This window comes from Sciurus vulgaris, assembly GCF_902686455.1.
Source record: "Sciurus vulgaris genome assembly, chromosome: 15".
NCBI lineage: Eukaryota > Metazoa > Chordata > Mammalia > Rodentia > Sciuridae > Sciurus > Sciurus vulgaris.
In genome coordinates this window covers 57,691,669-57,706,315 of record NC_136476.1, presented here as the reverse complement: position 1 = coordinate 57,706,315, position 14,647 = coordinate 57,691,669, and the positions used below count along the sequence as shown (strand labels likewise).

General features: G+C 37.0%; 1 long non-coding RNA gene across 1 annotated transcript in view; it reads left to right on the top strand.

Annotated features, from left to right (window-relative positions):
- Positions 1-9,319, top strand: part of LOC306645014 — a 109,045-nt gene extending 99,726 nt beyond the window's left edge. Inside the window, exon 4 of the long non-coding RNA XR_013759501.1 lies at positions 9,232-9,319. This is a non-coding gene — a long non-coding RNA (uncharacterized lncRNA). The remainder of the gene's footprint in view (positions 1-9,231) is intronic.
- The last annotated feature ends 5,328 nt before the right edge of the window (positions 9,320-14,647 follow it).

Sequence of the window (14,647 nt, the reverse complement as noted above, 5' to 3'; positions counted from 1 at the left end):
AGGGTGTAATTGGAGGAGGGAGATCCCAGGGGCATGATATTGGGGTATATATTTGGTGAGCCGAGCTTAATCTCTCTCTCTGTTCTTCCCTCTGCATGCTCTTCTGCCATGATGTTCTACCTCACCTGGAGCCCTGAGGAAAGAAGCCTGATGTCTATGGATTGAGACCTCTGAAACTGTGAGCCCCCAAATAAACTTTTTATTCGCTAAAACTGTTCTTGTCAGATCTTTTAGTGGCAGCAGTGAAAAAGCTGACCAAAACAATTCCAGTTATTGATTCTTGGTTTTATTTCTTGAGCTTTAGGGGTCTTGTTGAGGGAGTTGGTGCCTGCACCTATATGCTGGAGGGCTGACCCTGTGTTTCCTTCTAGCAGTTGCAATGTTACTGGTCTAATCCCTAAGTATTTGATTCATTTTGATTTGACTGTTGTGAAGGGTGACAGCTAGGGATGCAATTTCATTATTTTACATATGGACATCCAGTTTTTTCAGTATCATTTGTTAAAAAGGTTATCTTTTTTCCAACAGGTATTTTTGGCACTTTTTGTCAAATATCAGATGGGTGTATGTATTTGGGTTTGTCTCTGTGTCTTCATGTCTATTTTGATGCCCATACCATGCTGCTTTTGCTACTGTAGCTGTGTAGTATAATTTGAGATTGGGTATTGTGATACCTCCTGCATCACTTTTCTGTTCAAAATTGCTTTGGCTATTTTAAGTCTCTTATTCTTCCAAATGAAATTAAGGATTATTTATTTTTTTTTTTCTTTCTTCCTTTCTTTTCTTTTTTTTTTTTTTTTCGTTATGTGAAGAATGTCTTTGGTATTTTGATTGGGATTGAATCAAATGTATATATTGCTTTGGGTAGTTTGGTCATTTTAACAATGTTAATTCTGCCTATTCATGAACACTTGGGGATGGTTTCCATCTTCTGAGGTCTTCTTCAATTCCTTTCTTCAGTATCATATAGTTTTCATTGTAGAGATCTTTTACCTCCTTGGTTAGATTGATTCTCAGATTGTTTTTTTCTTTTTTCTTTTTTCTTTTTTTTTTTTGGTGGAGGTTATTGTGAAAGGACTGGTTTCCTTGATTTCTTTCTCAGCTGAATCACTGTTGGAGTTTAGAAAAACAATGGATTCATGAGTGTTGATCTTGTATCCTGCTGATTTGCTGAATTCATTATCAGCTCTAGAAGTCTTCTGGTGGACTTTTTGTGCCTTCTAGATATAGGAGCATATCATCAGCAGTGATGGTTTGACTTCATGTTTGATTTGAATACCTTTAATTTCCTTCTCTTGCCTGATTGCTCTGGCTAGAGTTTTGAGAACTCTATTGAATAGAAGTGGTGAGAGTGGACATCCTTGTCTTATTTCTGATTTTAAGGAACATCTTTCAGTTTTTCTCTATTCAATATGGTGTTGACTTTGGATTTGTCCTATGTTTGAGGTAAGTTCCTTCTAGCCCTAGTTTCTCTTATGTTTTTAACATTAATGGTTACTGTATTTCATCAAAGGCTTTTTCTGTATCTAATGAGATGATCATATAATTTCTTGTCCTTAATTCTATTTAAATGGTGAATTACATTTATTGAATTACATAAGTTGAATGATCCTTGTAGCTCTGGGATGAAGCCTACTTGATCCCAGGTATATTATCTTTATAATATACTTTTGAATGTACTTACGTACTTTGCTTATATTTTATTAAGAAGTTTTGCATTTATGTTCATCAGAGATATTGGTCTGTAGTTTTCTTTTCTAGTTGTGCCTTTGACTGGTTTTGGTATCAGGGTTATACTGGCTTCATAGAATATATTTAGGAGTATTCCCTTTCTTTCAATTTCATGGAATAATTTGAGAATGACTTGTGTTAGTTCTTCTTTGAAGGTCTGGTAGAACTCAGCTGATAATCTTCCTGATCCTGGGCTTTTCTTTGTTGTAGACTTTTAATTGCTGTTTTAATATCATTATTTGATATTGGCCTGTTTAGGTTTTCTGTTTCTTACTGATAAAGTTGGGCAGGTCATATGCCTCTAGAAATTTGTCAGTGTTTCTAGATTCTGCAGTTTATTGGAATATAAATAGTTTCTAATAATTTTCTTGATTTTAGAAATTTCTGTAGTGATTTCTCCCTTTTCATCTTTAATTTTGTTGATTTGAGTCTACTTTAGTTAGTTTGGTTAATAATTTATCAAATTTGCCTCTTTGAAGGACCAATTCTTTTTGTGTGTTGATCCTGTGTTTTTATTCTCAGTTTCAGCTCTGATCTTCATTATTTTCTGTCTTTTGCTGATTTTGAAGTTATTTTTCTAAGGCCTTGGGGTGGAGCATAAGCTCACTTATTTGGGATCTCTCTCTCTCTCTCTCTCTCTCTCTCTCTCTCTCTCTCTTTTACTGTAGCCACTTAATGCAATAAATTTTCTTCTTGGTACTACTTTCATACTGTCCCAGATTTTGATACGTTGCATCTTTGTTTTCAATTGTTTCTATAAATTTCTTCTCTCATTTCTTCTTTGATCCATTCTTCATTTAAAAGAATATAGTTTAATCTCCAGGTGTTTATGTGATTTCTATCACTTTTCTTGCTTTTGATTTCTAGTTTTATAGTCTGATAGGATGCTTTTTTTTTTTTTTTTTTGTATTTGCTAAGTGACTTAGAATATGGTCTATTTTGGATAAGGTTCCATGAGCTGCTGAGAAGAAAGTAAATTCAGCTTTTTTGGGGTAGATTTTGCAGATGTCTAATAGGTCCATTTGGTTTACAGTATTATTTAGGTTGGATATATCTTTATTGCTTTTATGCTGTATTGGTGATAAGAGTGCATTGGAATTACCAATATTATTGTATTGGGGTCTATCTGAGATTTAATATCAAATAGTATCTTTTTTTAATGTAACTGGGTATGTTGAAATTTGGAGTACATGTATTTACTATCATTATATCTTCTTGTTGGATTGTTCCTTTTACCCTCTTCTGATTAGTGTTTTTGCATTAAATCAGTTCTGGTGGATATGAGTTTAGCTACTCTGGCTTGTTTTTGGACTCCATTTGTTTGGAATTTTTTTCCCCATCTTTTTACCTTCAGTCTGTGACTATCTTTACCTGTGAGATGAGTAACTTACAAATGACATGTAGTTGCATCTTGTTTTTTGATCCATTATGCTAATCTGTGTCTTTTAATTGGGAAGTTGAGACCATTTATATTCAGTGTTATATGTGTTTATGTCTTGCTGCCATTTTGATTTTTAAAAAAATTCTTTCTTGATTCTCATTTAGATTATTAGTCTTCTATTGACCTGTTCATTTGGGAGTTTGGGGATTTGTTTTTTGGGCTTCTCTGTGTGTAATTTATCTTTGAGAATTCTTTGGAGTGCTGGCTTGGTTGTCATGTATTCTCTTAGTTTGTCCTTGCCATGGAAAGTCTTTATTTCCCCATTGAATAGGAAAGAGAGTTTTGCTGGATATAGCAATTTGGGTTGGCAAAGGTTTTCTTTTAGAGGTTGGACTGTCTCATGCCAGGCCCTCTTTACTTTAGTGTCTGTGTTGAGAAGTCAAGTCAGAAGTGAGCCTAATTGGTGTGCATCTAAATGTGACCTGATGTTTCTCTTTTGCAGTTTTTAATATTCTTTCCTTATTTTCTATGGCATTTTTATTATGATATATCTAGGAGAACTTCTCTTCTGATCAGGTCTGTTTGGGGGCCTATCTGCATCCTGTATGTGTATGACTATCTCATTTCCGATATAAGGAAGATTTTCTGTGACTATCACATTTTAAATATTCATAATGTCTTTATCTTGTATGTTCATATTCTCTTCTGTCCCAGTGAGCCTCAGGTTTGGTCTCTGATGTTGTCCCAGAGTTCTTGTATTCTGATCATGGTCTATCATTCTTTCCCTTTTATTGTATTCTGTGCACTCAAATTCATGTATTCTATCTTCAAGGTCTGAGGTTATATCTTCAAGGGCTGAAGTTCTATTTTCTACATAATCTAATCTTTTGGTGATACTTTTGGGTGTATTTTTAATCTCGTTCATTATATCTTTCATTTCCAGGAGTTTTGATTGGTTTCTTTTCAATGTTTTTATTTCTTTATTGAAATTGTCTTTCATCTCCCATATTTGCTCTCTTAATTAATTTCTTTCAACTTTTGTGAGTTCACTGAACATTTTAATAATCAGTTTTTTTTGGTACTGGGAATTGAATTCAGGGGCACTCTACCACTAAGCCACATCTCCAGCCCTATTTTGTAATTTATTTAGAGACAGGGTCTCACTGAGTTTCTTAGTGCCTCACTTTTGCTGAGGCTGGCTTTGAACTCTTGATCCTCTTGCCTCAGCCTCCTGGGCTGCTGAGGATTACAGGTGTGTATCACCATGCCCGGTTAATAACCAGTTTTACATTATCTTTCTCTGGGGTTTCCACATCTGTGGAATCTTTTACTGAATTTTGAGGGGAGATTTGGTTGCCTGTTTTCTTGTGTTTTCAGAGGTCTTGGACTGCACATCAATGGAGGCGAATACCTCTTTCTTATGTGTGCATTTATTTTTTATTCTAATATTTCTATTTTTGATATATAAGTAGATGTTGGGGGGGAATGTAAACTAAATACCCATTTCTCCAATTAACCCTTCCCTATTTCCTTATGTATATCAATTTTCTTTAATAAAATATTAAAAAGAGAATTTGATACAAGGGGTGAAACTTGAGGGGGGATCAAGTCTTTCTTGGTGGTAGAGTTATCACCAATATAAATAAAACAGGCTTCTTTTTATATTTTATAGATATAGTATTTTTAAATGAGAATAAATTCGTTTTTTGGGGGAAGAAACTTTCTGGTAGGCATTGTTGCTAAAGTCTAAAATCAAAATCTGAAAGAGGAATTGAACCTATGAAATTCTTTCTCTCATGAAACACTCTCTCTAATTAGGGGTAGTTTGAAACATCCTGAAAGCAAACACAATATACCATAAAATGCATCATATACACAGGGTCTTAGAGCATTGGCAAATTAAAGGGTACTGAGAATACACTGGTATTGATGTTCCATTCAATGAATACTTTGAATATCCCATCTCTATAAGTGACTGTGCTGAATTCTATAGAAATATACAAAAAGAAAAAATAATAAAGCATCGACCTTACCTCCATGTCTGCGATTCAACGGCATTCAAGGTTAAACAGTTACAGAAGTGTTTTCAAGACTTGGGCAAATTTTCATGACAATGTTAAACTCAAGAAGTGGCATACAAAATTACATAGTCAGTATGAATTCAAGTGTGTAAAAAGTTCCCAGAACAAGATTAGGAGAAAATATGCTGAAATGTTAAAAATAAAAAATGTCAATCTCATCAGAGTAGAATTATGGTGATTCCTCTCCACTTCTTTCTTCTTTCATATACTCACCAATTTTCCATCATAAAATGTATAATCTTGTTTTACATTCATTAAAAAATTGAGTTAATTCCATCCATTTTACTGACATTCTTGTCTTGAAGGATAATAGAGACTTTATCCTAAATCTTGAGGTCATTTATTTTGCCTTTATTCTTTTTAAAATTTGTTCTAATTAGTTATATGTGACAGTAGAATGCATTTTGACACATCATACTTAAATGGAGTATAACTTCTTATTCTTCTGGTTGTACATGACATAGAATCACACTGGATGTGTAATCACATATGTACTAGGGTAATAATGTCTGATTCTTTCTACTATCCTTCCTATCCCCCTACCCGCTTCCCTTCTTTCACTCGCCTCTACTTGATCCAACGTACCACTATTTTTTCCTCGTCCCCCTACTGTGAATCAGCATCCTCTTTGCCTTTATTCTTATTGACCATCCTGTTAATCACCTTTGCATTACTATAAAAAAATACTTGAGAAAATCAATTTACAAAAGAAAAGGCTTATTCCACTCATGATTTTGTAGATTTCCAACCAAGATCAGATGGTTACCTTATGAACCAAGGAGCAAAGAGAGAGGAAGAGACTGGGGTCCCCCAATCCCCTTGGAGGGCTCCTTTATCATACATGTGATCTGACCCTTCTATGTTAGAGCATTTTCCAAGATAATATGAGGTGGTAGGGCAAAGTGAAGAAGTGGTACTGTTTTTAATTCTTATGAGTCTTTATTTTCTCATCTGTAAAACTGTACCTAGGGTTAAGATGAACCTTCAAAGAGTTAAACTATCTAAAGGCTCCACTGCTCCAGGAACGATCTTTCCCTTCTTTCACCTTTCCTCCATTTCTGTCATCTGCCTGAATACAAGGATGACTATCTTCAGGGCATTTGTCTGTGGTTCTTATTATATACATCTATTAAAGATCCAGTTAATCTATTTTGGTTGCCATCAAAGTGAAGGATTGTCATCAAAATGTCTATTTATGCAAACAGAATGGAGCACTTTATTGATCCGCCAATTAGTATTGTTCTGCTATTTTGGTCTAGTCTCAGCTTTTGGGAGATTCTTCTGCAGTTAGCAGAATGTCAGTGAATAAACAAATAAATGTATTGTGTGGGATTAAATCTAGCAAAAAGGATTATCCAAATTACTTAGCCTCATTCTTAGGGTTTTTCTGATGTCTATTTTAGCTGTTTTTCTACCACTGATGAAGTTTAAGGATAGCGGAGTCCTATATTCTCTCTGCCCCAACGATATACACAGGGTTATTGAAAAATAATCATGATTCATCTCACCAGAGGACACTTTTTGCTTCCCACCTTGGTTCCCTTGGTGTTAGCGTGAGTGGCAACATGGTATGGTAGGCAGTGTTTTAGACTTGGCTCTGTGTTCAGGCTCCAGAAGAGTTGGAAATCATTCCTACTTTGTAGGGCTAGGGTGAAGATTAAATCAGTTAACATCTATGAAATCATTTAAAAAAAAGTGTTAGGGATGTAAGTTATTATTATTTGTGAGGCTTCCATACAGAAAATACAGAAATATCCATCTCTATTCTTTATTGATGTATTTCAATATTTATTTTCCACCATGCTGGTCACTTGAGCAACAGTAACCAAAGAAAAAGAGACAATTATCTTTTTAGAAATTACCAGCCAAAGAGCCTCGGTTCTACATCTTTTGTCATTGAACTAGTATGTGGCTTATAGTGGGTGTGTTATAAACGTTTACAGGATGGTTTCTTAAATGAAATGGACTTATCTCACTCTTGTGATGGGACATGGAGACTTTTTAACACAGAAGCAACCAAGCTTCACTTGCGTGTCAGTATCTCCTATAACGTTATGGAGTTCTATCAGTCCTATTTAATAGACAAGGAGATACAATGTAAGGAGGTGAAGCAACTCGCTTACAGTAATGTAGAGGAGAAGAAGCAGAATCTCACTGCAAACTAGAGCCTTTGGGTCCAAGCCCAGAGCACTGTGACCTAGGTGTCCGCCTGACGTGGCTGCTTCTAATGCGATAGTGAGTGTTTTGCCTCTGAGCTTCCCCAGGGCCTACGATGAGACACTGGGAGGCAATTTGGTTTGGGAGCGGAGGGGGAAGCTGGCTGCTGACTGTTCTACAATTGCTTGCCGAGCCATCTGCTCTCTCTTCCTCTTCAGAAATGATGCATTTGTCACTGTGGGCTGCTTTTGCCGAATATTTGGATTATGTCACTTTCTCTGTATGTCACATGTGGGGCACTTGGTGACATGCAACACAGCCTACATTGGTTTCCCTACGTCATGCGATAGGTACACACACATTTGCTTTCCTTTCAATGTCTAGACGACTTAAAGCCATTTAGACAAGAGTCACATGTCTCAGCAACAATGGAAGCCACCATATTTTCAACTTCCCTTTTTGTACAATGCTAATGGAAATCAGGGGAAAACCATCACATACACACTCACAAAAACAAACCAGAGCGCCCTGTTGATTAAGTAGGACGCTGGTTACTATGTCACTCAGTTTTGTTCCAGGAGCAAAAATTGTATGTGCAGGTTTGTCTGTTATTTTACAATTTAGTGTCCAAACCTATTCATGTTTAGTAATAATTATTAACAATTATCCTGGAACAATTTATAAGTGAACCAGTGGTTGAAAGGCTTTTGTGTGGGTGGGAGAATTTTTGTCACTGTGGGAATATTTGATAAGATGATTAGGAAGCAGCAGACTTGGGTGAGCACTACTAATTTGCTTTATGACATTGGGGAAGTAATTTCACCCCTGTAGGCCCCCGTTTTCCCCTCTATGAAGTGATGAGTGCAAAAGATCTCTGATAATTCTAGCTCTGTGGCTCATGATTAATTGATTTCATGATATATAAAAATTAGAGGTGACATGCAGGGGACATATTTTCTGGGAATAGTAAAATGACTACAAACATTTTTTGTTCCTTCCGTGTGAGTAGAAAGAAGAATTGTAGGAGCGTGACCAGGCTGTGCAGCCCTCTCTGAGCAGGGAGAGAGTATGAAGTGTGCTGTGTAGATATGAAGTCTACAGAAGGCAACCTTTTGGCAAATAAAATACTGGGAAATTGCCATTTTTGAGAATGTGTCTAATGTGTTCATTGGGGGCATTTAGAATCCCCCCAAGCTTGATGGGTGGTCGTTTATCTGGCCGGATTTCCTCACGTCATTTCATTTTTTATATATACAGTGAGTAATGACTACTGTGCTGGATGCTGGGGGTTCAAGGGTAAATTTAGCTCATCACCGGACCTTAAGGGAGCCCCAGTCTGATGAGGAAAGCAGGTGTGTAGACAGGTGCAGGCGCAATCACAAGAAGCATGGACACAGCTGGCGAGGAGGCTGAGAGCAGCCTGCTGGGAAAGGCTGACGTGGAAAGGAAAGTGTGACGTGGAAAGGAAAGTGTGACACAGAGCAGGTCTTACAGGAGGAGGAGGTTCTTCCAGGCGAAGATATTCTGCGATGGAGAGAAGGCACAGAAGGACAGTCCAGGAAGAGCGGCCAGGGGCAGAAAGATCCGAAGGTGGGAAATTACACCATGTTAGCCAGTAACAAGCGCGGTAGCAGGAGCCCCGCAAATTTTACATATCCTCTTTATAATTCCCAGTGTCCAGTGTCTGAACCCTACCCTTTTAAAAATCACTTTTGTAAGAAAACATAATAAAGGTATAAATTTAAGAGAAGTTTTGTTAGCAACACATAAATAAGTTGTCTCGGATTTTGTTTTGTTGTGTTTGGATGAACTCTTTTTGCCATACTTCTTAAAGAAATTATCTTTCTTTTCTTCCTTTCTCTTTCCTTCTTTTCTTTTCAGATAACCAGAAAGTTGGAGGCCCCAGGACTGGTACCAAGAGGGGTTTGTGACTGGGAAGGCAACTGGTGAGCTGGTGAGGGCTTTGGGGTTGGGATGAAGAAGGAGCTAGGTTGGGGAGGTGTTCAAGACCCATGAGGCAACCATGGCCTGTGGGACCTACAGGTCAGTGTCAGAGGTCAGAGGTAATGGTATAAAAGAGGTCAATTTGGTGGGTCCATGACATGGAATTAACCAGGGCTTAGAAAGGGTCAAATGTGCAACAGGACTGGTTAGGTAAGAGTCCTTCTCCCAGGATTTGGTAGATTGGTTCTATACTATGCACCTAAGAAATTATGTTGAAGATAATGGGGGCCAAGTTTCTTAGCATTGGAGAAAGAAGTCACAAATATGAAGAAAGGGAAATCTAAGCTGAACGCTGTATTGTTGGGCGGAGTTGCAAGTATTAATATGTTCATGGCACCTATATGCTCAGGATGCGCAAGCACACAGAGTTAAATGCAGGGAAATGGCTGATCTTAGGACTGGGGCAATAAAATACCAGACAAACTTCAAGCGCTTTACCAGAGTGCAACAAAGTGAAAAACTGATGGGGGCTCCTAGGTATTTATTTAAATGAGTTGAAAACTTTATGCCCACACAAAAATGTGCACACAGTTCGTATGTACACTGGTGTGGGTTTACAGCAGTTTCACTCGTGATTTCCACCACCCAAAAGGAAGTAACGAAGATGAAAGGAGAATGAAGAAAAAGACTGTTACATCCGCACAATGGAGTAATAGTTAATAATGAAAAGAAATGCACTATCGTGCCACAAAAAGACATAGAGGAAACCGAAATGCACATTGTTAAGTGAATGAAACCACTCTGAAGAGTCTGCATATTGTACGATTCCACCTAAGTGATATTTTGGGAAATGTGAAACTAGAGAGACAGTGAAGAGACCAGTAGTTGCTAGGTTTCTGGGGAGGATGATAAGTGGAGCACGGGACATTTTTAGAGCATTAAGTTTGTTCTGTATGATATGGTAATGGTAGATAGAGAATATTGTCCATTTTTTAAAACCCATGGAATATGCAACACAAAGATTTAGATTTAACCCCAAGCTGTGAACTATAATTAACAGTGTGTTGACATGGGTTCAATTGTAACAAATGTACCACTTTAATACAACATGTTAATAATAGGATAATCTACCTTAAAAAACTGCAAATGAAACTACCATTTGACCCAGTTATCCCACATATCCAAAGGATTTAAAAGCAGCAAACTATGTGATACACCCATATCAATGTTTATAGCAGCACAATTCATAATAGCCAAGCTATGGGGCCAAATTAGGTGCCCTTCAACAGATGAATGGATAAAGAAATTGTGGTATGTATACACAATGGAATATTACTCAGCTATAAAAAAGAATGACTGCATGGCATTTGCCAGTAAATGGATGGATCTGGAGACAATTCCCAAAAACCAGAGGTTGAATGTTCTCTCTGACCTGTGGATGCTAATGCACAACATGGTGGGGGGATAGCAAGAATAGAGGTTCAACGGATTAGACAAAGGGGAACAAAGGGAAGGGGCAGGGCATAGGAAAAGGAAAGAGAGTGGAATGGATCTGACATAACTTTCCTATGTACATATATGAATACACCACAGTGGATCCCACCATCCTGTACATCCAAGACTGGGGTCCTAATTAGAATAAGATATATTTCATGCTTTTATAATTAGATCAAAATAGATTCTACTGTCATGTATAATTAAAAAGAACCAATAAAAAGTAGGAGATCTGTGTGGGGAGGAAAATGGGAGTGGTGGAAGGAAGAAGGAATACATGGAAATTCTGTACTTATTTGCATAAGTGGATCTTTTTGTGTTTATCTTACTCTGAGTTTCCCCTCACATTTAGGTTGCTGGTTTTGGTCATTATTTGTCCAAATATTCATTCCACTTCTTTCTTCTCCTTCTGGAACTTTCATTATGTATATGTTTGTATGCTTGATGGTTATCTCATAGGTCTCTGAATTTTTGTTAATTTTCCCCATTCTTTTTTCTTTCAATTCTTTAGCTAATTCAATGACAAAATTCAAATTCACTGATTATTTCTTCTGCTAACTTAGATACTGTTGAGACCCTTCAGTGAATTTTTCATTTAAATTACTTTACTTTCCATGCTGGAATTTCCTTTTTTCTAGATTTCATTTTTGAGAAAAGCTGTAGATTCACAGCAAAATTGAGTGGAAGGCATAGAGATTGCCCATATACTCCCTGTCCCACATCTATCTCTTTTTAAGAAGTAACTTCCACTTATAGATATTCTCTATGTGGCAAGACATTTTCTCATGCATTCATTTAGTTCTTTAGACACGGTTTTCTTTAGTTCTTTGAACATATTTATAATAACCAATGTAAAGTTTTTGTCTAAAAAAACCCAACACCTGGGCTTCCTCAAAACAGTTTTCTTTGCATGTCTCATAATATTTTTTTTGGTTGAAAACTGGACATTTAAAATAACATGCAGTGACAATTCTGGAAATCAAATATCTGCCCCTCTAAATTTGTTGTTGCTATTTATTGTTGCTTGCTTAGTGACTTTCCTAAACTAATTCTGTAAAGTCTGTATTGTTTGTTGCTCTGCTCAGCGAGCTTAATGATCAGTTAATGTTTGGACGGAGCTTTCTTTAAGTATCTCTGCAACCATTTCACCAGTTTTTGCTGAGGGACCCTGGGTGCTGTGCATGCCCTCAGCACTCACCAGGCCGTTGGCAGCTCTGCCTTAGCCTTTACTTCCTGCTCTTGCAGAACTCCCAGGTCAGAACAGATGAGGACCCTCTGAGGTTTCTCCTGAGCACGTGCTTCTCTCTGCACATCATATGGCGATTGATAGAAATTGAGGGAAGCTTTTCAAAGCTTCTCCTGGACACTCCATTCCCCAGATTTCCATTTTGTGTTTTCTGTGACCTCTTTGCTGCAACTCTTACCAATAATACAGGGGGCTACAGTGTTGAACAATGGTCACAAATTGTTCTTGAAAAATGCCTCAGGGAAAAAGCTGTCCTCTCTGAGCAAGGTTCAAATCACATCATGTACAGATGAGTTCTGCAGATGAGGATTTGCAGGAAAATTGCCACATAGGTCAAATAATGATAATTTCTTGAAGTGGGGCTTTTGGGCAGCTCCAAACTGATCGACTCCTTCGGTGCTGCTAACATACTGTTTTTCACAGCTACAATGATGGTGAGGATATTGGTTTTCAAAGCTACCATGGAGATGTGAGAGAAGTATGGGAAACAGGCCAGGGGAAACTCCACCAAACTCACCATTCATTGAGGTTCAGACATTTTTCTTGAATAAATGATCCTCGAATTGTTGCAAATCATTGCTTACTCTCAGGAGTTCTGAAAAGGTTGATTTTGACATGTTTTTCATTGATATTCTTTTTGCTTTTATGGAGGAGGAAATTTTCAGAGGTCATTATTCCATCAATCCAGAGATCAGCTTCCTCTAAATGCTTTTAAAACAATCCATTGAGATACCCATATAATTTTTCTCTCTTTTAGTTACTTAGTATTACAAGGATAGATTTCCTTTGAATTCTGGAGTGGGGGAAGCATACATATGATCATGATGTATACTTTTTCAATATATTTTTTGAAATCAGTGAGTTAATATTTCATTTAGAATTTTTGCATCTATATTTGTAGAGGTACCAAGCCAACAGTTTAATTTTCTTGTTCTGATCTTATCCAGTTGGTAAAATTAGATTATATTAGTTTTAGAAAATGAGTTAGACAGCTTTATCTCATTTTCTGCATTTTTGAAACAACTTGTGTAAGATGGAGACTTATCTGTTTCTTGAAATTCTGGCAAAATGCACCTGTAATATCAACTCTGTTAAGCAGTATTGGAGGTGGGGTATGTCAATTTCCCTAATTCTCATGCCTTTATCATGTCTCACTTCTCTCTCTCTCTCTCTCTCTCTCTCTCTCTCTGTTTTTTAATGACATTATGGCTTCCTTCATGAAAACCCCTAGTTTTTGCATCTGAACAAAACTATCACACAAAAATTACTAACATGGACTGGGTGGAGAACCTGCCTAGTACATGTGAGGCCCTGGGTTCAAGCCCCAGCACCACCAAAAACACAACAAAAACAAAAACAAAAAACAAAAAAATACAGTGCTAACAATGCCATCTGCCTCCTGCAGAAGATTGTTTTCAGAAAATGTCCCCCCTTTATTTTTTTCTTTTTAGAATGAAAACTCCCATTTCTTTGGCATTATGTCTACAGGTTTTTCCCCTGTATTTTATTTACTCATTTTCAATTGAGAGAGTAATCCATACAGAGAGCTTACAAAAATGAAATTGCATGTCTTCTCCTGTCTCCTATTCCAAATCCCTTTTTAAGTCTACAGCTGGTTGCCTGCAATTCTGAACTCTGTTCTTAATGTTTAACCGGTATTCCTTTAGTGTGGTTCTGTTCACTAATGGTGCTATTTTCTACTCTTTCTGGTTTTCTGATACTCTGTACCAATGGGTTGAAGGACACACTGTCCCCCTGCCATGGATAGTGCTGTACCAGACTTCTTTCTGTTTTTGAACCTGCTTACAGTCCTTCCCTTGAGGGGGATTTCAACTCTTGTATATAATACATCCCTGTTGGTTTTACTCTTTTTTAGCAAAACAACCTTTTCTCTTTTAACAACACTTTTTCCTAGAAGTGCCTTCTCTGAAGAAATGTAAATAAAAGAGAGGGTTGAAAGAGAAGTCATAATAAAGGAGCAGCAGAATGAAATTAGCCAAACTATGTCATACGCATGTATGAGCATGTCACAAGGAATTCCACTTGGGGATGTAACTCTATGATGCACCGATTAAATAGTAAATCAATAAAACATAAATAAATAAAGTAATCTCATAATAGCTGAAGAGTGTCTGCTCATCAGTCTGGCTGATACTGCCAGTGTTCTGAGCTAGAGTGAGATTATGATGACAACGTGTCTTTGCATTTTTTATTTCTGTGTTGTTTAGTCTTCAAAAAATTTTTATTGTTATTGTGGAGCAAAAGGGAGCCACTGGTTATTTCTCTTGATCCAGTTTCATAGCTCTTGCAGAGTGAAAACTCCTTTCAGATTCTGGCAACCAGCTTGTCTGCAGTCTCAGCTTTCAGAGTTGTTTTTAATTTTGGGCTTTTCTTTCTTGGTAATTTTACTGGGCTGCTGGAAGTAACTGCATCAGGGATTGCTAATTTGATTCCATTTAAAAAAGGAATTCCATTGCAAATGAATTTAAAAATAATTTTTTCAAGTTTTGTATGAAATAGTTGAGGTTCACTTTTGAGTTGCTATAATTTTTAGATTAACCTGTGAAGGATTTTCATCTTTATACTATTTACTCTTTCCTTTCCAGAATTTTT